Source organism: Notamacropus eugenii, chromosome 4 (genome assembly GCF_028372415.1).
Source record: "Notamacropus eugenii isolate mMacEug1 chromosome 4, mMacEug1.pri_v2, whole genome shotgun sequence".
NCBI lineage: Eukaryota > Metazoa > Chordata > Mammalia > Diprotodontia > Macropodidae > Notamacropus > Notamacropus eugenii.
Genome location: NC_092875.1, coordinates 384304140 through 384329462, shown reverse-complemented (window position 1 = coordinate 384329462; position 25323 = coordinate 384304140). Strand labels below are relative to the sequence as shown.

Genomic DNA, 25323 nt, shown 5'->3' with positions numbered 1-25323 from the left:
CGTAATAGTCATGTTTTGAAAGAAAACAGACAAAAAGCTGAAGAAAAACTACATATATAATATATACATACATATACAAATACATATATGTGCATATGTGTATATATGTATGTTTATATGTGTGTATATATAGATATATATCTAATATATATGTAATGTGTATATACATATATATTAGATATATATCTGCATTCAGGAAACATCTGTTCTTTTTCTGGGGAAGGATCTTATTTTTCACCGTAAGTCCTTCAGAGTTGTTTTGCATTGTTTTATTGCTGAGAATGGTTAAATCATTCACAGCTGATCATCTTATAATGTCACTATTAGTTTTTCAAACTGTACATGTCACCTTACATCAGCCTCTGCAATTCTTTCCAGGTTTTTCTGAGACTCTCCTACTCGTCATAGTAAAATAATATTCCAATATGTTCAACTGCCACAACTTGTTTAGCCACTCTCCAATTGACAGCCATCCCCTCAAATTTTGGTCTTTTGCCCTCAGAAAAGTACTAATATAAATATCTTCAAAGGGTACTAATATAAATATCTTCAAAGGATTCTTGATTCCGATTAACACACTGCTCCGAACTTTCCTTCCTTCTATCACTCCAACTTCTCTTTTGTTCCTTCCCTTTCTATATTTCTGTACAGTAAGATAGATGTTTACACTCATTTGAGTCAATTCTGGTGGGAATAAGGTTCACTCACTCCCCCTCTCCCACTTCTTCCCTTGCACTATAAAATCTTTTTCTTGCCTCTTTTATGTGAGATAATTTACTCGATTCTACCTCTCTCTTTCTCATTCTCCCAGTACATTCCCATCTCCCCCCTTAATTTTATTTTTAGATACCATTGCTTCATATTCAATTCACACTTGAGCCCTCTCTATATGTATTACTTCTAATACCCTAAAAAACGAGAAAGATCTTATGAATTATATTATCTTCCCATGTAGGAATGTAAAAAGTTTAAATTTATCAAATCCCTTGTGATTTCCCTTTCCTATTTATATTTTTATATTTCTCTTGAATCTTGTACTTGAAAATCAAATTTCTAGTCAACTCTGTTCTTTTCACCAAGAATGATTGATAGTCCTATATCTCATTGAATGCTCATTTTTCTCCCTGAAAGATGATACTCACTTTTCCTGAATGAGTGATTCTTGGTTGTATTCTTAACTCCTTCATTCTGTGGAATACCATATTCCAAGACCTCTGATCTTTTAAGGTAGAAGCTGCTAAACCTTGTGTTATCCTGATTGTGGCTCCAAGATACTTGATTTTTTTTCTTGCTGCTTGCAGTATTTCTCCTTGACCTTGGGACTATGGAATTTGACTATGATATTCCTTGCAGTTTTCATTTCGAGATATTTTTCAGGAGATAATTGGTGGATTATTTCAATTTCTATTTTAGCTTCTGGTTCTTGAATATCAGGGCAGTTTTCTTTGATAATCACTTCAAAGATGACGCCTAGGCTCTTTTTTTTTTTAAATCATGGCTTTCAAATAGTCCAAGAGTTATTAAATTATCTCTCCTGGATTTATTTTCCAGGTAGGTTGTTTATCTAATGAGATATTTCACTTTGCCTTCTATTTTTTATTCTTTTCGTTTTGTTTTATAGTTTCTTTCTTTCTCATGAAGTCATTAGCTTCCATTTGCTCCATTCTAATTTTTAAGGAATTATTTTCTTCTGTGAGCTTTTGGTCTCTTTTTTTTCCATTTGGAAAATTCTGCTTTTTTATTACATTCTTCTCCTCACTTGCTTTTCAGACATCTTTTATCATTTGGCCTCATCTATTTTTAAAGCCTTATTTTCTTTATTATTTTTGTTTTATGTCTCCTTTACCAGGCTATTGACTCATTTTTCGTGATTGTCTTGTAATGCTCTCATTTTTCTTCCCAGTTTATCAATATTCCCTCTACCTTTATTACTTGAGTTTCAATATATTATTATTATTATTATTATTATTATTATTATTATTATTATTATTATTATTATTATTATTATTATTATTTCTTTGCCTGAGACCAGTTCAAATTTTCTTGGAGGCTTTGAAGGTAGGAGTTTTGACTTTGTTGTCTTCTTCTGAATGTGTGTTTCGATCTTCCTTTTCACCATAATAACTTTCTAACATTAGATGTTTTGTTTTATTTTTTACATTGTTTGTTCATTTCCCTACTTGAATTTTAGCTCTCTGTTAATGTAGGGTTCTGCTTTCAGGGTGGAGAGCACACTGCACCAACATTCAGAGATTCTATGCAGCTGTTTTCAGACATACTTCTGGACACCTGTACGATTTAAATTCTTGCAGCATGGTATGATTTAACGAGAGGAGTTTGCTACCCTCTTGGCCTGTGCTCTAGTCTGTGAGCAACCATAATCATTCTTTTGGCAGTGGAACTGTGATGATGGTCCCCCAACTGCTGTGGCAGCAAACTCTGCTATGCTAGTGCTCTGCCTCACCATTGAACTGCCACCCAGGACTTCAATCTAGATCTAGATATGGACAAAGCATAAGAGCTCTGCCTCAGTTTTAGCAAAAGGACCCCTATGAGATCCTTCTGACTCGTTGTTCAACCCCTTTACCATCTGTGTACTAAGAGCTCTGGAAGCTATAACTGGACCTGCTGATTCAGTCACTCCCAAGGCCTGATCCTGGTTTGCTGATGCTTGGGCTGTGTTGACATGGCAGGTGCTGTACTATTCTCCATTTTCAGTGAGATGCAATAGACCTTTCCTGCTGACCTTCTGAACTCTCTTTGGAATCTGTGTGCTGAGAGGTCTGGAAACCATCACTGCTACCAGTTATTCAGTCACTCAAAGGTCTGATCGTGGTTTTTTGGGGCCCAGTAAGTGCTGGTTCCTGACCTGGATTGTGTTCCTCTCTTACCCTTGTGCAACAGATATTTCCTTCCAACTTCCTCAGTTGTCTTGGGCTAAAAATGTGTTTGACTCTATCTTTTCATGGGTTCTGCTGATCTAGAATTTCTTGAGTGATTTTTAAAGATAGCTGGATAGGTTCCAGTCAGTCCTTCATGAGAGTCCCTCCCTTTACTCTACCATCTTGACTCAGCCCCCAGGTTTCCTTATCTTGCAGTGAATAAGAGACTCTTTACTTGAATGTCAGATTATTCAAATGACTAAGTTAAACCATATTTTTTTCTTGATATAGTCCTTTCAGCTGCTTGCTTTCAATTGATATGATCCCTTCACTCATCATCTCTAGTGATAAGTCATACTTTAAAGAAATACACTCAAGGGTCTCTTCTTCTCCAAGGTCATGTGGTTTAAGACATGAGTCTTCATGCATGGCTACTACATTATTTGCCTTCTTTTCTACATTAAGGGAGTGGAGCTCACAAAATATGAGTTTTGAAATATCCAGAGAAATCTTTGTCATTCTGATGTTTGGACACTTTGTTTTGCAGCAAACACTGCGTTGATGTCCTGAGAATTAAATGTCATATGAATATTAGTTTTTATTATTGACATGGTACATATTTTATAGTTCAATATTTCCTGGATAACATAGTTGTGTATCATATTGATGAATATTTCACTAAACTCTAGATTTCACACAAAATAGGCTTGGTAAAGAAAAATTATTTCTCCTTGAAATTGAAGATGATGATGATGATGATTAAAGAAATAATAATAATCTAATGCATATAACACTTTTCAATTCAAAATTTTATTCCCATTACAATCTTGACATAAACTTTCTTAGGTGGAAACAGCAGTTATTGTTATATCATTTTTATTTCATATATGACATCTCAGACTCAGATAATTTAAACATCTCATCCAAAAAAAAAAAAACCTAAGGACTGTCTAGCTAAAATTTTAATATATGTCCTTTTGTTTCTAATTCCATATCTCTACTTACAAAATGATGCACACACACATACACATGTGTGTATACATGTGTGTATGCACCACAAGCTATGTGCAAGATGAGACAGAGAGAGGCACATAGAGACGGAGAAGGAAGAGAGAGAGAGAGAGAGCAAGAGAGAGAGAGAGAGAGAGCAAGAGAGAGAGCACAACGCTTGCTTCTTCCCTATACTTTGTGCCTCTCAAAAATGGCCCTCATTGTAAAGCTGCCAGGGAATAATTTGAGAGATTGTCCATAGAAACAAAGCTGGAACTGAGCTGAGTTCCATCTCGGCTTCTCTTGTGTCATCAGTCTTTACAGCTCCCCAGCCAGACAACAATCTCTTCATCTTTCTCTGAACGGTCTTCTTGGTCAGTCATACCTGAAAGAAGGCTTTTTAAGCTTGTAGATCTTGAAACCAAGCAGGCACTATTACTTATGCTCTGGAGTATAGCAAAGACATGACCATCACTCATTTCTAGAGGAAAGACAACTCCAGCCTTCCATGTGTCTTCCTATAATGTCTGCTAACCATATCATGGGAAAGGTTATGTGACATATTCTGGGGTACATGAATAGCTTATGTGATATAGAACTATAAATATATAATCAGAATTGTAAGTTTCTCACTATACTGAAGTTAATATTTTATTACTTTGCCATTGTTAAATTGTGCTTGACACATCAAATAAGCAACTGATATTTTGCCCTGATTTGACAATTCATGTGATATGATATTCTAAACCAGTTTTCTAACCATATCAATTTAGTTCATGACTTATTGCTCTTATTTTTGTTCATATTTTATTACATAGACATGTATTTTAAAATCTGCAGCTTTCTTCTTCTGTCATTTACAAAGTATGAATTGATTTCCTTACTAAAATAGGCAAATTCTCTGGTAACTATTCCTTCTAATAGTCAATAGATTTATAATAGGGGTTCTAACAGGTGGCCTTCTATTCTTGTAACAAGACTGTGTTATAATATTATCTGATACTTTAAAAGAAGGAGAAAAATCTCTCAAGAATGGAACAAAAGAGAAAAAGGGAAAGAATCCCAAATCACAAAACAGCTTTTATTGTTTTCACTTCATGGAGAAGGTGTGTGGGGGGGGCGGTTGCAAAAATTATTATCCATGACTAAATAGAGTTCTTTAAAATAATCACAATAATGATAATTCTTGATCATTTACCTTCAGAGACAAAGTGGGAAATTCACCACTATCAGTCAGGAAAAAACAATATAGATTTCCTTTCTTTTCTACCTTCAACTTAAAATCTTGTCCTTGAAATGAAATAAGGAACTACTGAATTCTGCAGTAAGGATACACAGGAAAACACTGTTGAGTTCGAACTCATACAATTGTGCTTTTTTTTTTTTTTAACAGATGATTTACAGGTTACAGCCAAGCTACAGCCTTTCTCTCTAAAGCAGATTAAGCAGACCTGATTTACTGAGACTATAGACACTGTTATTCTGTCACAGCCAGGTCTTTAACAAAGAACTTCTCTCTGAACCCTCCCACCACATTCATTTGCAAATCACTGTGTGCCTAGCAAGATCCGTTCTCCCCCACCCAAGAACAAGACCTTCTCATGTTGAGCACTGCGGCTCCATCAGCAGCAATATCTGTCTGTGTGAGGGACGTTCCTTATTAATCAGGGACCCTGGATGGAAACCAATCAGATTGAGAGTCCCTTTGGCTTCAGTTTCCTGCCTGCCTGAGTTTAAAGTGATGCTGAGGGAGGGAAGCACAGTTAGAGGCAAGAAGATTCAGCAGTGGAGATATTTTGTGTTAGAAGCAAAGTGAACAAATCAGACGGAAGCAACGCTGGGCTGTCGGTACATCATTAAGAAAACCTAGACCCTCTTATATCCTTTAATAGGGTAAGTAGTTTGTTGAGGGAAGAAGCTTTTTGTAATGGAGTTTCATAAACCTTTAAATATGTCCTTTGAGCTGTTTTCGATGTCCTCTTTCTATTTTAACATTTGGAAAGAGAAAAAAATAAATTCAAGCTATTTCAATAAAAGCGTAAGATTTCTGAATGACAAAACTTGTGATGCATGTTTTATTTTCTTTTAGAAGTCAAAGCATATGTCCTTTTTCCATGTACCTTCATATGCATGCATGATGGGTCATTATAAAAGATGAAATAAAATTATAGACTGATTAAGGTAGACTGATTTAGGTAGACCGAATTCAGTGCTATTAAGTTTGCCATACATGGACATGTTCCATGGAAAGTGCATTTTTTCATTCCATAGATTGAAAATTCTTCTTTCCCCATTAAGTCATATTTTTATAAATTGTTACAAATTTAAAAAAAATGTAGCTAAAGATATCTTTAGTTACCTCTTTAGTTTCTATTATATATCTGACTCCATTAAGGAATGGATTAAGTAACAATTAAGATTCTCTCTCCACTTTTGAAGTGAAGATGGTTTCTAGTAAAATCTAGGAAAAAAATATTGGTTAAATGCCACTTAGTTTACAAGACTATCTCCTTTGGTATAGGTGATTCTTCTTCACATATTCAAAATAGCTGAATCAGTCAGCAGCCTTAAAGAATATGACAATTTTCCAGAAGTGATAATATCTTAGGAAACATGATCTTTATATAACAAGAGCTAGAGGTGAGGGTTGGGGGGAGAGAAAGAGACAGAGAACGGGAAGAAAAAAATTAAAAGCAAAATGGGCACCTTGAATTAATAGTAGTTTAGCAGATGCAATTGCTTAATAAAGCATTTCTGACATGCAACATGTAAGTAATCACATTAATTCAATTATAGAGAGCACAACAATCTGAAACAAAGAATGATGAGTGCCAATTCTCAGGGAATCAACACCTTGTGAAGTAGCATGTTTATAGGCATCCTGTAACAATTCATTTTCTCCTGACCTGTTAAATAAGAAGTTAGGAAAATATAAGAGGAGACAGTTAAGGCACTTACTGACTAAAGTAGAAAAGTTTTAGAATATCTACCCAGATCAACTTTCTTCTGAGAGCATCATTTAGTAGTGTAAGAGATAATAGTTATTTTATTTTTAGAGATGTGATATAAATTTTAGTGGATTTTATATCTAGCATAATAATGCTTTGGAGATTTTAATATGGCAATATTCCCCATTACCCAGAACCTATCCAAAAATCTTGGGTAAGCTAGTAAAGTCAGAAACTGAATAGATTTGTCTTGGTAGATATAGAGGAAGTGACAATTTACCTGCCAGGAATCAAACTTCAGTTATTATTATTTGCTAGAGCTATCAGATTAATAATGTATTTTAGCAGCAGCGAGTAAGAAAGGATATACTACTTCAAGGCTCATAGGTGTGAAAAGTGTCATGAAATGTTTTTAAGCAGCAGATTGACTTTGTTAATTATATTCTGCTTGCTTCTGAGCAGATAGAGAATTCATTAAATGTTCATGTACCACTGATATGTCTTGTTTCAGGAATGGCACTATGAAAATGTTATAGATATATGAACTGAAGATATTTTGAAAGTTCAAAAGCATAAATGGGATAATTCATTTTAATACTTGACAGATATTTGTTGATTTAACATGAATGACACCAATAGATCTATAAGCATGCTGAATCCCATGGAAGTGCATGACTGGATAATATAAATGATAATAACAACATTTAAGTATAAAGAATAATGTAAAAAGGTATTAAAGAAGGGGTAAAAAGTATTCCCTTGTGTAAGATGTTTACCAAGATTCTTCTGTGTCTTAAGTGTTTGTTAGAACATTCATAGAAGTACAATGTATGACCATATGGGAAATGATATTAAAATAAAATTTACATTTACTACAAAAATAGGAATAGCATTTTATGCTATATTTAGGTAATATTTGCAAGTACGAATTGGAATTATTTTTATGAAGGAATCATAAGTACCACGATATTTTCTTTATAAATTAACCTCTAATTATCTTTGGATGCTCTTGATATTGATAGCACAACTTTGTTTATATTTTGACATTGTCATAATATCACACAGTTGAAATAGAAATAGGTGATCTACTTGCCTAAAAATAAAAATGTCTTCTCTTCACTTTATTTCAAAATCGGTTGTCTATTTTCCCTTCTCAATCACATGTTGCTCTTCTTGATAAAGAGCACACAGGCTTAGGATCTCTTAGTAATCGTAAACTTGTAGAGTTTTGTTTTTCTTAATTTTTAGAGGGTGAAGAGTGGAGGGGGATTTTTCTTTAAGTCCTAAATGGAACAGTACAGTATTTCATTTTAGATTTATTTTTCAATTTGTCATTTCATTTTTTCATAAAAGAGCACCCTAAAAATGGAAGTGAAACTGTATTACTGTCTATGTCTCTTCATGAAAATGTGAGAGGAGGTATATTTTCCTTGCCATTAAGTACCTTTATAATTTTGGAACACTTTTGAGTATTGAGTTCAATAGAAATTCTTGAACAATGCTACAATTAGGATAACATTAACACATTAATTCCATGTTTATGTGTGGCTACCAAGAATTTATGTTTTGAAAATTGTGACCACTGAAATTTTCCAAATACATGTATTTTGTTATCAATCTGTAGTGGTTTCTGTATGCAAATAGCTAACACACTACTAGAACCTATGTTCAAAAGAACTTTCAAGATTCATAAGTATTAAAAGAACAATTTAAATGTTTGAATGAAGCCTGAACGTAATTTGCATATGAACTTTTATGAAGACTAATTTTGAGAGGACAAATACGAACTTTATAAAAAAGTAAAACAAATAAATTATAAATATTCCCTGACATAATAATTGCAAAACATAATCCAACACTACCTTGATTATTTTTTAAATGTATTCCATCATTTTTAAATGCAAGGTCAGTAGTAAATTTTGCTGTGGAGAAAATTTAAGTTTTGAAGTTATCTTTCATCAAATAACTGGTAACCTAAAAGGTGATAAGGATTCTCATATTTGCAGTATAATTATCATTTTTAAGGAGGAATATAAATGGAAGAATAAGCTTCCCTGGATAGCTAATGTAAAGAAAAAAATGTTTTTTGAAATCATTCTTTCAACCTAGACTTAACCTCTATAATGTACATCCCTATGGAGGTTAACAGGGCAACTGGATTTCTTTTTTTATGGAGTGGAGGAGTTGGTATAATTAATTAATAAGAATTTTTATCCAACACCAAATAGTTGACCTAAAGTCAACCAATCGAGTGAGAATTTCTGGATTTATTACCATATGATGAGCATTATCTTAGATGCTTTACAGTATTCAAAGAGGCATGACATGCATTCATTCAATAATATTATTCTAAAAGAGAGATAAACAACCTGTCTAGGTCTGTAACTGTCAGTTATAGAGATGTAAATATTAGAGCAAGGTGTGTGCATGCCTCTAGTTTGGAGAAAAGATAAATAAATAAAAGAGGAAGAGATAAAAAAGGGCAAAAGAAGACAGATATTGAAAGGGAAGAAAAAGACAGGTGGCAATTGTGAGAAACAAGAAAAAAGAAACCTGTTTGGTGTTTCACCAATAATGACCATTTCATATAACCCTGAAGGGTGTGAGATAGTAAGTTGACTGCTTTATCAGGAAAAAGCTATGTATTTCAAGAAAAAATGGTTTCTCATTTAACATTTTACAAAATCTTTTTCATTATTTAATTGTGTCTTACAGAGAGCTTCCGCAAATTGGTCTCATTCTAAGCCAATACATTGCCTCATTAATATTTATGAATCCTGAGATATAAAATGATGATTCATAGAACACAGAGAGAGGTAATTTTATTTATGTTAAAGGAATGAATACTATGCTATTTCAAGTTTTCTGTACAAACAATGAATTTTGTAGTCATTTCATTTTCTTTTCTCCATGGGTCTCCAGTAAAATAAAGTTAGTATATAAACTTAAATAGTTTACAGAGCAGGATGATTTAAAAGTTATGACACTTTTATCCTTTTTTATGGTAGCCCTAAAATTCAATATATACCTACACCTAAGTTCAGCACTTTACTGGAATGATATGGGCATATGAAGAAAGCATATTAGGAAATGCAGAAATTCAGTACTATAACTGTGATTTTGTTTTTAATTACAACACTGAAAACCCTACCTGAAAAAAATAAAAGTGATGATAATGTATCTTTAGAGTATAAAGGGAAAAATTTAGGACATGATAAGTTGTTAAAAGGAAAAAATAACATCTCTTTGTCCTCCTCAGTGCTAAATTTACATAGTAATACACACATATGTAAATTCATTCCATTAGTTTTACAAGTTGAAAATCAATTTCATGCTTAATTAATAGTTCAGCAGTCTCCACTACCAATGTTGAGTAAGAAAACTTTAGGAGTGCATTAAAAATCATTAAAATACTAGAGCATATGAATATTGCAATAGTATAGATTTAAAGTGTACACCCTTAGAATCAATTTTAAATTCAAAATGAAATAATGAAGAACTCTCATGACTTCACTGTTTTTTGGTCTTGGTGATCAATCAATTTCTATTTTAAGTACCAGACTTGCAAATAACGTCAGACATTTGTGGTACAAATTTGGATAATCTTAAATTTTTTAAAAGAATTTTTTTTTCATGTCATTGAAGTTCTGTTTTGCCATAAGAATAAGCACTCATCCATTTTCACGTGTACTAAATGAGTATAATGTTATATGTTATATGTAATTTTGCCATCTTATTAGATGAAGAATGCTTCTAAACAAACCATAAGATAAGGTAAAGAAACATATTAATAGTGCATCAAAGATAATCAAGGAGGCCCATGTAATTCATATGGAATACATAATTAAGCTATTTTTTTTCAAGTTGTAAAGTTCAAAAAAGTTTTTATGTATTTTTTTGTTCTTTTCTTAGAGAATCATACTAGGTCTTCATTAAAATTACTGTGAGACTAAATTTATCTCAGCATTACCAAACAGTGTCTTTTCTATTCTATTTTTAATTCAAAAGGGGGTTACTATAGCAATTTAGTTTAATTGCCAAAAATAATTTTGTTTTATTTTTCATAAATATTCATTTCTCTGGAATATAAATATTCCTTATTAAAATAAGGTGAATTTCAAAAAAAATGACACTTTAAAACATTTATACATAATGGTCATGTTTTCTACTTTATATGATTAAAATACATGACTTTATGTAATTAGTGTATGTGTATGTAGGCAAGTTGGACTAAATTGAGAAATAAACTCATTTTAAAGTATTTTTTATTATAAATACATGACAAACTTTCTTTAGGCAGATACGAGTATCCCATTGTTTGTGTAATTTATCAACTATATATCATGATATAGAGGCATGTAATTAAAACTTTGAATCACTTATTTTTACTCATTTGTTAAAAAGTGAAGATACATGGTGTTATATACATGAAACTGTAAACAAGCTATTTGAATATGGATACATAGATTTAAATTCTACTTAAGGCTAAGTTGGGAATGACATTAGTAATTCATTTCACATTTGATAGACTATCTTCACGAAAAATAAATGTTCTTTGCTCATTTAAGTTAAATGATAAAATAACATAGAGTATAAAAATCATTACGTCCAATACCTGACTCAAGATCTGAGTACATCTTTTATTTGGAAATAACTTTATTCATCTGTCACCTCCAAATGTTATTCTAGGAACAAATTCACCTACATTGTAATATTTTATTATTTTAGCCTTAAAGAAAATTACTTTTTAAGCTGAATATTGTAGCAAGATTCTTTGTTTCTTAATTTTGTACCCCTTAGTGTTTGTTGAATTGATTTTAAATTGAATTATAAATTGTTGAAATTATATTGAAATATTAAATTGAAATATAATGACATTATTTTCTTTTTTAGAATAATTCATATCCAACAGTATTATCATTGAGAGGAAATTTTCACGAGATAAATTTATCTCTGCTTATACTAGAAATTATTTAAACATTATAGAATGATTGTGTATAGTACTGGGTGTCCAAAACAGTATTATGTATAGTGCTGGGTGTAAGAGAAAGGTTTAATTATTCCCACCCTCAAAAAAAGCAAATAAAAAACTCTATTATATGAACATGTATATCTGAGATAAGTAGTTTTTAATCTTTTCATGCGTGTCATGAAGGACATTGACAGCCTGGTGAAGAATATGTATCCCTTCTCAGAGCAATACTTACAGAGGGATAAAGTAAAATATATAAAATAGAAAAAAAAGTTATACTAAAATATAGTTACCAAAATGTCATTTTTAAAAATCACAGTCTCCAGGTTAAAAAAAAAAAAAAAACTTTTGGAATTAAGCATTTTTATTCAGTCCTAGTTGTACTTTAAATTCAATAGTATTGCTGCTGGAGAATTTTACATAAGATTCATTTATGTCTGGGAATTATATGTTATATACTCAGTGAAAATGGCATCTTGCACTGATGTATACTTTATGAGCTAATAATATCTCAGTCAAAAAAAGTTATTAGTCGTGTTTTTAAAATTTGAAAGAACTTTTCTAATATCAATTTTCTTATATGTTCATCTTCTATGTCTTTGTCTTTCTGATTACTTGGAAAGGAGATATTTTCATTTTATAGAACATATTTAATTCCTATACAAATTTAATTCATTTCTTGTCCAAATAAAATATGCCATCATTTTTAAAGTTAAAAATGAATTGGAGAAAATAGAGCAATCAAAAGTGGTAGGGATGATCTATATACATTTATACAAATAGAAAATTTATAAATGTATTTAGCTATGGGAACTTTTTATAGCCATCGGTAAATAACTTGAAATCTACTATTTCGTGATATTACATCAAAAAACACGAAGTTCACTTTCTTTTTTTTATGACCTCTTGAATCAGTTTGTTCTGAGAATTGTAACCAATGAGTTCATTTGAATTATTTGAGAAATAATCTCTAGTTAATACTAAAAGAAATTTCCAACTTCAGTAAATGATTCCTGAAAGCTCAGAAGAGCAATATATTGTTAGCAATTTTCTTTTCCCAAAAGGTCTGAGATAAACCTAAAGCAGGTCTATGATAGTATTTATCCCAAGAAAAGATATAATTGAAGAGAAAAAATTGAAGAGAAATTGAAGAGAAAAAAAGGAACTTCCATGGACATATAATTTTGTACATTTGGAGTAAAACTGAATTCAGAACAGGAGAGTCCAGATAACGTTTGAATTTAATAACGATATCATAGACATCAGCACATTCCACTGATGAGGATGGCAAAGTTTGGATTATCTATATTCACTGTACAGAGTAATCAATGAAAGCAGACAGAGATCTTGGTGTCATACTATCCCATTATCTAGATGAATCAAAATTAGTTTAAGAAGAGTACCCTATGTTATTTTTGCCTCAAATATTATATTTTCCATTATTCCAATGCAATGGTTTACTTAACAGTAAGCTAATTAAAAAGGAAACTTGTAAAACTTCATCAAAATGCTTATTTACATAAAGATTATAGAGAATATACCCATAAAGTTTTATAAATCTATAAAAATGGAATATGTACATTAACCATATTTAACTAGATAGCTAATCTAAGTTAAATATCCAAAGGAAAACCGTGAAGAGCTATTTCTTAGAAAGAAAACACCTTAGTGTATATAAGAAGGATATGCATGCATTAACTGCTAATTTTACAAAACAGGGAACTGCTACTTATAAACAAATTTCTACATTATTTTTCCTTCATTATGTACATTGCTAATATTCCTTATATTCCTACATTATTTTTCTGCTGTACTGACCGTTAGGGTCTTTTATGAACCAAGTTTAAGCTCCTTTAACCCTTCTCCAAAACTTCTTCTTAATGAACCTCCTGCTTTTGCCATTTTCCTTTTCCTACAGATTTGAACCCATAATTTTTTTTTCTTTCCATATTATAATTCTACTTTCTTAGAATTTTCCTTCATTGTTTCTTTTTCTTTCCTTAAGGAGATGAGTATGTTTAATCTCTATTGAGTATCATAGCTTTTTCTAGAATTTCTGTCTGTTTTTATGTCTGTCTCTCTGACTCTGTTTGTCTGTCTTTTTTTCCTTCTACCAGATCATTCTTTGACATACTCATTGCTTTATTCATTTTATGCTAGTTATTAATGTATGAGTAACTTAATAACAATAATAACATATTTATACAATATTATTATGTACAAAATACTCTATATATGTATATATGCATATATATTTTAAGAATTAAAGGTAATTAAAATATATTACCTTATTTATTATGTTAGTATAATTAATTTTTATGTATGTATATATACATATATGTATATATATTATCTTATTTAATTCTCAGAAAAACCCCATGGGACAGATGCTATTATCTTCATTTTCCATATGAAATAAGTGAGACTCAGAGAGTTTCAGAGAACTATCCAAGACTATAGAGTCATCTGAGTAGAGATATGAGCAATATTTTCCCTTATTACAAGTCCACCTCTGCAATCATTGCCGTGACACTTTTCAAAATCTACTTTTTTTACTAAATTGAAAGTTCTGTGAGTGAAGGGACTACATGATAGCTAAATCTTGCGTCCCTCCAAGCATCTAACATGATTTTGGTATATAATAAGAATATGCAAAACATTACTTTTGAAGGTTTATATGGATACTCCTTCCTCAATAGTTTCACTAATTCCTAATTCCCCAATTCATCACTCGTTTGAAGCTCAAATCAAAAGTATTTTTGATTCTTAACGGCATGACCTTGCTATAGCTAAAATGTCATAAATATATGAAGTATGCATAAACCCCCTCTACTATTCTTTTAAAAATTCTCTAGGTATTATTTAAGAACTTTGCACGATAGGGGGTTCACTTCCTAAGGAGGTATGTGTCTCTACAACAGCTCTAATTTCAAAACAAACAAACAAAGAAAAAAACATCATTCTAGTATTCAATAAAAAAAGTCTCTATAATTTTAATCAATTCTCTTCATTTGTTCCCTTTTAAATAGCACAACCCCTCTAATCCCTCTTGACCACTTATGGCCTATAGGTATCAGAGAAGTACCATATCTCCTTAAAGACCTTTTGCTGTCCTGGAGAAAAATTCCTAACACCTTCAAATAGTCCTCATATGACTTCACTGGAAAACCTTTTATTATGCCTAGTTTTCCTTTTTTTTTGTTTTGGATGAATCCAGTTCGTCAGTACTCTAAAGTATAATGTACCAAATCTAGTCAATTACTCCATTACTTATGTCTTTTGATTAGAGATTTTTTTAGTCTTTTCATCTTTACTTTGTCACCCACAGTTGTCCAATATACACACGTTATTGCAGATACAATTTACATTTGTTTTACTTTGTCATTCTATTCAATTCCTCTGTAATTCTTGTCAAGATAGCTATAAATTTCATCCTGAAATCTCTGTGAAAGAGATTTTATGAAACCAGATTTCTAGTTATTGTTTACCCTATTTGAATTGTCAGTTCTATAGACAATATTAGTTGTGCTATGATATTTTGAAAGTGCAAAATTTTATCTCTCATATAGAAAGTAATGTTACCATATCACTAGAAATAGAGAAAACTCTTTTTCATCTCTTCCATTTAGAATGATTTGGCATGCTTTCAATAACCTATTCTTTGACCCATTAACTTCTCCTATCTCTAAACTCTTTGGACAAGTGTAATGGCAATTAAAGTAGGATCTTTTGCTGTTTTAGTTTTAGTATAATCAAGAAGTATAATGCCTCTATTTGAATACGACTAAGGAGGATCTTTCCCATCCATTGCCTACTCCTGGAAGATTTGTAAGAAGGTGTAAGACTTTTGTTAATGAGGCACTGGTTCTCAAGGGATGTGATGCCCTCTGGCTCTAAAATGTGTATGAAGACTCTGAGAGTGAGGTTTTAATTTAGGGCTTAATTTTGGTAAGAAGGTTTGAATGTCAGAAGAGGACTCTGGGAAGCCACTAAGCCCCAGCTTTGAGAACTCAGATGTCATGCTTCCCTCTCTGTTAATTATGGTCAGAAAGTTCTCTCTGTTGAATTATGGTCAGATAGAAGAAGTCATGTCCGTTGATCACTTTGGGGTTAAGGGTGTTGACTCCTCTGAACGAGGTTAATGATAGATAGATAGATAGATAGATAGATAGATAGATAGATAGATAGATAGATATAGATATAGATATAGATATAGATATAAAGAGATATACACATACACATATATATGTATATGCATGTATATATGTATGTATGTATGTGTACATATGTATATGTGTGTATATGTGTGCATATATACATATACATATATACATATATATATGCTTGACGAAAGAATTGATACGTGTCTGATTAAAATGATTGTAGACATCTCAAAAGTTAACTTTCCTCTTATGAATGAAGATCTAAGAACCTGCTGTAGAAGCTCCCTCCTGCCATGTATGTTGGGGTGCTTACTATTACAACTAGTGATAGCAAGTAAAGATACAGACAGACATATAAATGGAGATTTAGGTTTCATTACTACGTAGATGAAAAACTTAGCAATTAAACTATATTCAATTGTAATTTTTTGTCCAGTCCTCAATCTAGCTTAAAATGAATGCCTTGATAGTGACTTCAGACTTGTGCATGAATGTGTGCATATGCGAATACAGTCACACACACACACAGACGCATGCACACATAAAAACAGTAAATTGGTCTTTATTTCTTCACATTTATGTGGTACTGTGAAAAGTTTAACCACCACAATTACAATCATCTATTTCATGTTCCACAAATACTATAGATTTATATAAATAGTTGTTCTCACTTGTTCTGTATACAAAATATCAATGCATATATTTCCAAATCTATAACAACTTTATTCTTTCACATATCCTCTTGTTATATGAGTCATATGCATCTTTGTGACAATTTTTTTCATAAGTTTCTCCCCTCATGTACTTTAATATTCCTTTAAAATATCATTTGTTATTTTTGTTGGCATAATTCACCCTGAAACTAGAGAAAATATGTAAAACTCTTAAATGTTACACTATGATAAAAATTTTAAAAGTGATGCAACTTATTTCTTTAAAAATTTCTATTCAGAATGGCTAGGAAGAACATATTTCTAGTGATTAAAATGGCAGAGGGTAAAAATATTCATACACTGGTAAAATATAAGTATTGTAACTTAAACCACATAAAATTCATATAGAATATGTAATAACTTAAAATACTATCAAGCTTTTATTGCCTTAAGTTTGGAATGACTCCATGACTCAAGAGTGGTAGAGATGGTTGTAAGGAAGGTCTTTCAAATTTACAACAATAAAAATCTTACAGTGCCCCATATCATCACATATTTTTAATGGCAGGTATTTTGCCTTCCTTTTCCGTCATTTTTACCATCTCTGCTTCACTCCTTTTTTTTACCTTTGAGACAAGCTGTTAGTTTTGTTTCCAAATTTTGCCATTGAGTGGCTAGAGCAGTACTGCATGCAGAGTAAGCACTTTAATAAGTAATTTTGAATTAAATTTAATTGAAAAACATTAAATATTATTGGAAAAATATTATTTAATGTTAGTAATTGCAAGATCTAAAATGTATAATACATATGAATTTCTCATCTTCAAAAAAGTTGCACAACTGTATTTCTTAATTTATTATGATTATATTAAATATTAAAATTATTAATTAGAATTATTCTATACATCTTTCCAGGTTCGCAAGTACATACAAAAAATATATGTGCAAGCTACACATAGTTTGAGATCCTTACAAAAAAATAATGCAAATACAGAAAATAATTCCAAATCACTACTACATCATGCATTTTGCTAACAGTGATCACACTGGAAACAATGTCACTTCGAATTCCTGGAGAACTATCTCTATTCTAACCCTTACCCGACCTCTTGTGAGACATTTCAAATCTTGGTAAAATAAATACAAATATAATATTATATATATATATATATACACATATAAATTCATTTATTTGTATATATATATATGTTTGTGTGTATTATATGTATATATAATACATATATACACATATATGTGAGTATACATCTGACTGTATATAATGTATGCACATAACTACCAGTCTTCCTATCTATCTATACATGTATGCATTACCATATCGACCTAATCAAATGATAAAGGAACTTTAATCATGGCTCTGTGACTCTGAGTAACTGATTTCTCAATATCCTTAGAAAAGTCTCTGGCAAAGATGTAGAGCAAACAACAATTTTTATTGATAGAAAAAGATTATTACTGTGAGTTTCTTATACCAATGTAATTACAGGGACAGGGGAAAATGTCAACAAGGGCACAAAGTTCTCTTTATATCATAATTATTAGATGATTGTATAAAATAATATTAGAGGCTTTATATTTTGAATGCTCTAGAAGACATAAGATTCATAAGAAACCAATCATATTCAATAATACATTTGCTGTCATAAATGTAACATAAATGTCTGTTATGTACATTAACTTATCTAGTCTTCACAACCTTCCTGTGATTCAGATAATGTGGATATTATTATAATCATTACCCCCATTTTATAAAAGAGAAAAATGGTGTTAGAGAGATTGAGTATCTTTGTTCAGGGTCTTACAGTATCTCTTTTATCCTCTATCTTTCTTGACACTTTCATCTTAATTCTCCTTAATTCCTACAAACACTCCCAGGATTATTCCCCCATTCTTCAAAAGTAAACACACACACACACACACACACACACACACACACACACGTGCATAGAAACTCACTCACTCCATGGATCCTACTAGCCCTTTATCATTTAATTGTTTATATTTCATTTTCAGCTAAACCCCTTTAAGGGTCTCATTTCCTCAACTTTCTCTCCTTTATTTTTCTCAACCTTCTGCATTCTGGTGTTTTGCTTTCTCTTGACTTTATAGAAACTGCTTTCTTCAAACTTATCTTCAAAATTATCCATTCTCTATAAATTGTCAAATATAATGGAATTTTCCTAATTCTCATTCTCCATAAATGCTTTCAAGCATCTGACATGGTATACACACACACACACACACACACACACACACACACACACATACACACACACACATTTTCACTTGTACATCTGGATCTTTGGGACTCTGCTCTCTCTTGCTTGTCTTTTGACCTGTCAGATTATTATTGTTCCATCACCTTCACTGTGTCACAGTCCTTATCATCCTTATTTATTGTGGATATGGTACTACCATAGGTTATCTTCTCTTCTCTCTCCACATTCTCTGTCTTTGACCCCATTACTTCTTATAAGTTCAATTACCATATTTATGTGGATTATTTCCACCTATCTAAATACAGTCTGTCACCTGAAATACAATCCTTTGTCCCTTAATTATATTTTTCTTTATAATGCCCTTATCTATGCCTCTCCATCATTTCCTGAACATTTTTAAACATTTACATCTCATGCTTACAACCCCTTCCTCAATTTCCCCTTCATTTGTTATCTTCCTCTGTTAGGTGTAAGGTCATTAATGTTAAGAACTATATTGTTTGCTTGGATTTGTGTCTCCAGTACCTGCTCCCTAGTAAGTGCCTAATAAAGGTTGTTTCATTAATTCATCCATGTTCTTCATCACTGCTTATTTCAAAAGGTTAGGCATGTTATTTTCTGGTACAATATTGTCTCTGACAAAGGATATTTCTAAAAAAGTGAGTAGTTCAGCCATATCATATTTCAGCAAAATTTGTCTCAACTCCCATTTTTTTTCCTTGTTCCTGTTGCTGGAATTCTTGTAAGGATTTTTGAAAGATTTTGTACTCATTGAGTTTTTTTTCCTTTTAAGTTAGATTTATGCAGATCTAAAGAAACATTGAACTTATATAGAAACTAGTCGTTTCATCATGTTAACGATTACCAATTTGTGCTTTGTAGGATATGTCTCTGAATTAACATGGATCATTAGATCAACTGACATATTGTATATCTCTATATCATCTACCTATGTGCCAATTGATCTATTTATCCAGATAATATTACAACAAGAAATACAAGCAACTTGGGTCCTAGTTCCAGTTTTGTCACTTGGTATTGCCTGGGAAAGTGGCCTTACCACTTATAGCCACAGTTTCCTCATTGAAGGAATCAAGGTTTATAATCTCATTGTACTTACAACTGAAAAGAATCTTCAAGTTCACCTAGTCTAGCTCTCTCATTTTGTGTGTAAGAAAACTGAGATAACAAGAGACTTGTTTAATGCTATAAAATTAGTCAAAGACAGAGACGATATTTGATCTCAAATCTTTTAGCTCCAAACCCTCTGGTGTCTCTTGTCACAACAGCACTCTTTTAAGTGTAACACAGTTTTAAGATTCTGCTGCAATTTTTCTATTTTCAGTTCTAATGTCTTAATCTTTAAAAAGTAAAGAAGTACAGGATGGCTTTCCATAAACTGAAGTAGATACTAAAATTGGGCTTAGAAGCAATTTTTAAAGAATATGTTTTAAATAGAATGAAAGCTAAGTGCTCACCAAACTGAAGTGAACTCTTTTCTAACACTTTAAACCCAGAAATCACTTAAAATTCACTGCAATCTTCATATTCAAACCGTAAGCCAGAAGGAATTATGATAATATCATGGCATTGTAAGATTTATGATACAACACATGATTGTCCATTTCATAAGAGCGTATTAAAACTTGCAATCCAGTAGCTCTTGGATGGTTTCTAATGTCTAATTATTCAAACTAGTTTGATTAGACTTCAGTTTTTGTTCGCAATGTTACTTAAACTTGACCATAAGTTTTCAACAAATATTTGTTTAAAAATAAAAGAAAGCATCCTAACTCATGTAAAATTTCAACAAATATCTATCATCTAATCTTTTGATTATCTTCCTTAGTTACCTTAAAACCTTTGTTATTCACTTGCTTCAGTTTCATGACAGTATCTGGTGTTTTCTTGTCAAAGATGTGTGACATTTCTTGTTCATGATCATTTTACAAATGAGGAACTGAGGCAAATATTTAAGTGACTTTCCTAGGGTCAGAGAGTTAGTAAGTATCTGAGGCTACATCTGAATTCAGGAAAATGAATCTTCCTTACTCCAGAGCTGGCACTCTATTCATTGCACCAACTAGCTGTCTTGAAAGCTATGTAGGACATTCAAAGATACCAAAATAGGAAGAGTTGAATGATATGATACGAAGCATATATCCTCCTGACCCATTAGAACAATAACGCCCCTTCTAGTTATATTTGGCTTGTCTTTTACTATCTAAGAAGGTTCTGTCAGTTCCCACAGAATGACCTTAAAATGTTCTCCAGGGACATAGTGGTAATAGCTAAATTATGTATTTTCTAAGGCTTAGGACCTTCCAGAAAACCAATTATGATGCAGGCCATTTCTAAATCATTGAAGCCCACCAGGAAGTTTAGTCTTTTACCAGGTCATTACATTTGCTTGATATAATCTTTTCCTAGGTATTTTAAATAACAACAGCCATAATATACAAGAATGATAGCAATAAAAATTATTTGTGTGGTCTATCAGTGTACTTTACCCTGAACTCCATTAAAAATGAGAGGAAAAGCATACTGCTATTATTAGCAATAAGTACAACACTATGTTTACATAAAAATTCAGCTGAGAGGGTAATTTCATATTGATTCCATATTTTTATCCTCACAACATATTAAGGTATGCAACATAATTGCAATTGTCTCCATTTTATAGATTAAGAAACTGACATTCAATGACATTCTGATTTCAAATTCAAAAATCACAAAATTTAAGCTTTGGATGGGAATTCATAAATTACCTAACCTCCTTTATGCCTGAAAACGTATTTTCTCTGCTGTATTCTTGATAAGTGTTCATTTAATCTCTGGTCGAAGATGTCAATTTTGGAATACCCCACTGACTTCCAAGGTAGTCAGTTCCACTACAAGATAGCTTGGATTATTAGTACTGTTAGACTTCTTTAAAAATTTTTACCCATTATTAGTCCTAACTTACCAGTCAGTGGGTAAGTAGAAGAGTTTATCTTTTTCCCCCTTTATTCCATGTCAATAGCCCTCCAATTGTTCAAAACAGCTATAATACCCTTCTCAAGTCTTTTATTCTTTCAACTAATCTCCATCCTTCCCTTCAACTGATACTGATTTGGTATAAACCAAGTCTTTCACTGTCCTCTGGAGAATATGCAGCTTAGCAACACTCTTCACAAGATATGATGCACAGAAAAGATCATAATATCCCAGATGTAGCCATCAAGCAAAGAATATCCTAAGATGATTAATGTAGAGTGAAACAGTATGATTGTTTCTGATGTCATATCACACTTTTGACTCATATCAAGCTTACAATCCGCTAAAGGCATTGTAACATTTTTCCCCCAAATGAAGTTCTGTCTACCCATAATTCTTCCTTATTAGACCTTGAAATTGATTTAAAACCAAGTGTAAAATTTTAAATTTCACTACTTTCATGTTATTAATTTTGATCCTATTTACATCCGGAGTATGTCATGTGATTTATGTCTTCCAGTTTTATTATCTTCAATTATGTATTTAGACATAGATAGGTCGATGGATAAATAAATGCATAGATAAAAATTATGAGGTAGGGACAGAGTGTGTGATTGCAAAGGGGTGGAGAAATGCCTTCTATGGAAATACCCTCTCATGTTGCAGAATGGAAACTGATCTATAACTTAGAGTCTTAGATAGTTGACTTGGACACTAAGAGATTTGATTTGGGGCACAAAGTTATTACGTGTTCAAGGCATGAATTATTCAAAACTGTAATGGGCTACTTTGGGACATATTTAAGCCTAGGTTGGATGATGATATAAGTATGTTGTGGTAGAATTTCTTTTATGAATTATTTAATTTGTTGAATCACTTCCAACTCTCAAATTCTTTGATTCTGTTATATATAAATACATATGCCACAGTTTAAAATTAGAATCTCATCAAAATTTTCAGATTCAGTCATATATACTATGTGGTCTGTATACTAGTGTTCACTTTACATGTAGAAAATGAACTTGCAAAGTTATTTTCAGTTCATTTGAAAACTGTTCCCTATTTTACTCAGTCTTAAATCTCATATACTCATAACCACTATTAAACTTTCAAACTATTAGGAATACTTTGTCAAGTTGTTTGTTGTAATTTTAGAGGAAAAACAAACTGCTGTTATTGATACACTTGATTTTTCTTTATTTTCATACTTCAGTTAAAGTTATTTTATAAATGATGCACACCTGTTGTAATGAGACCCACATTACTCTATTACTGTACCAAAATATGAGGAAAAAAGCAGTGAGTCAACTATTTTGGTAACAATAACATGCCAGTCAACATTACATTAGAGGAAAAGTTTAGCTAAAATTTAATTGGTATGTCAGCATTGTAAAACACTTTCATATGCTTCACTTACTTTGATCCTCAGAACAAAGTTTCTTTTTAATTAATTAATTAAGTTTTAGTTTTTCCATATACACTTTGACAGGATTTTGAGTTCCAATTTTCTCCCCTTCTCTCCCCTCATACCACGACAAGATGGCATGCATTCTGATTATCCCATTCCCCAACCTGCTCACCCTTCTATCAGCCCCCCCCTGTTTTGAGTTTTTCCATGGCCTGAAATCAATTCCTATTTCTACTGGAGGCTTTTAATGTAGGAACTTTGACTTTCTCTTTCTCTTCTGGTTGTATGTTCTGATCTTCCTTGTCACCAAAGTAAGATTCTATAATCTGATGTTTTTCCCACTATTTGTTAATTTCCCAAGCCAATTAATTGACTCGAACTCTTTCTTAAGGTAAGGCTCTGCTTCCAGTGTTGAAGGTGTTCTGTCCCAAGTTTTAAGGATTTTGTACAGTTGTTTTTAGAGATACTTCTAGAGATATAGAAATTTTCAGTTCTTCCAAAAAACTATAAATCAGAGGTATAAACATCTCTCCTGGCCTTGGCTCTGGTCTGTGAGTAACCATAAGCACCCTTTTCTGCCTTGGAATTGTGAGGAGAACTTTACTCTCCACCACTATCACAAGCGCCAACATGCCAGTGCCTCTCTTTACCCCAATACCTCCATTCAGGACTAGAACCCAGATCCAAAAATAGACAAAGTCAGAGAATCCTGCCTCAGTGTCATCAAAGAGATCCCCACAATCACCCTCTGGTTAACTGTTTGATCCTCCCACCATCTGTGAGCCAAGAGTTTCAGAAGTCACTATTGCTGCAGCTGGGCTGGGCTGAGGCTGGACGTCCCTTCTCTCTCACCGAGGTCTGACAGATCTTTCCTACTGACTTTCTAAGTAATCTTTGAAATTTGTGAGTTGAGAAGTCTGAAAACTGTCACACCTGTCTGTAATTCAGTTCCCTGAGACCTGCTCCAAGTTTGCTGGTGTCCAGTCTGTGCTGGCATGTTTTGTGCTAGACTGCTCCTCTCTTAGTCTGGTGCAACAGACCTTTCCTGTCAACCTTCCAGGTATGGAAACCTGTTTCAGTCTGTCCTTTTGTGGGTTCTACTCCTCTAGAATTTGTTTAGAATCCCTCAGAACAACCTTTTATAACACATTGTATTCCTCTCATTATCCACATTAAACATCTGGTAAAAAGGAAACTTAAGTAGAAGTTCTGACTAGTCCATTTTCATGTCACCAGTCAGTAGCTAGAACTTTTGCTTTTGACCACAAGCCAGTGTTCTTTTTATCACCTCTTTCTAGTACCTTAAAATCAGTTGGGAATATTTAAGAATTCCACTAAAGTTTTTCAGAGATTTTGGGGGGCTAAATCTTATGATTTTCTTTTGATTCTAAAATTATCAAATATCTTAAAATGATGATGAAAGAAAAATAATATTTAATTTTTTGTTGTGAACTTATAATCCATTGAGATAACAGGAGGGTGAGTCTTATAAGTATCCCATGGATATCCTCAAAAGATCAGGAAAAATCTTGGAAGGTACACAAGTTAGGTGAACCACCTGCAGCAAACTTGTGGTGGATAATGAACAATAGACCTATGTGATTATTATTTATTGATGGAGTATGAACTGGATAGTGGAAATTAATACCTATGTTAATTACGTTAATTTTCTAGATGAATATCTAAATATAACTCATATTGTAATAAAATTCCAATATGCTACAATTTCAAATGCTCTTTATTCTAACAAATACCTTTCCTTTAAAAGACAATGCTATATCTTCATCACTTTCCTCTAAGTCCTCATTGCTGAGTAACTAGACAGAACAGTCAATATTGCTGTCCTCATTTCCTTATTACTCATTCACCTCCTCAGATCTCTTTTTTCCCCTGAATATTTACCATCTTTAATGTTTGGGCATCGTTTTACACTGTTGGTCACATACTTTCATAATTATATAACTTCCTGATTTTACTCCAGCCTTTTATAGCTCATTTTCCTCCTTTCAATCGTTTAGTATGATGGCCTCCCCAAAGTTCTGATCTTGGTTTTCTCTCTCTAAACTATCTCTATTCCTCCCTCCCTATATGTCA

At 32.2% G+C, this 25323-nt stretch overlaps 1 protein-coding gene across 1 annotated transcript in view; it reads left to right on the top strand.

The window, feature by feature from the left end:
- Positions 1-5511: 5511 nt before the first annotated feature.
- CDH9 (cadherin 9) overlaps positions 5512-25323 on the top strand; it is a 234213-nt gene continuing 214401 nt past the window's right edge. Inside the window, exons 1-2 of the mRNA XM_072605477.1 lie at positions 5512-5765; positions 9536-9636. The gene's annotated coding sequence lies outside the window, so the exon portion shown is untranslated. The remainder of the gene's footprint in view (positions 5766-9535; positions 9637-25323) is intronic.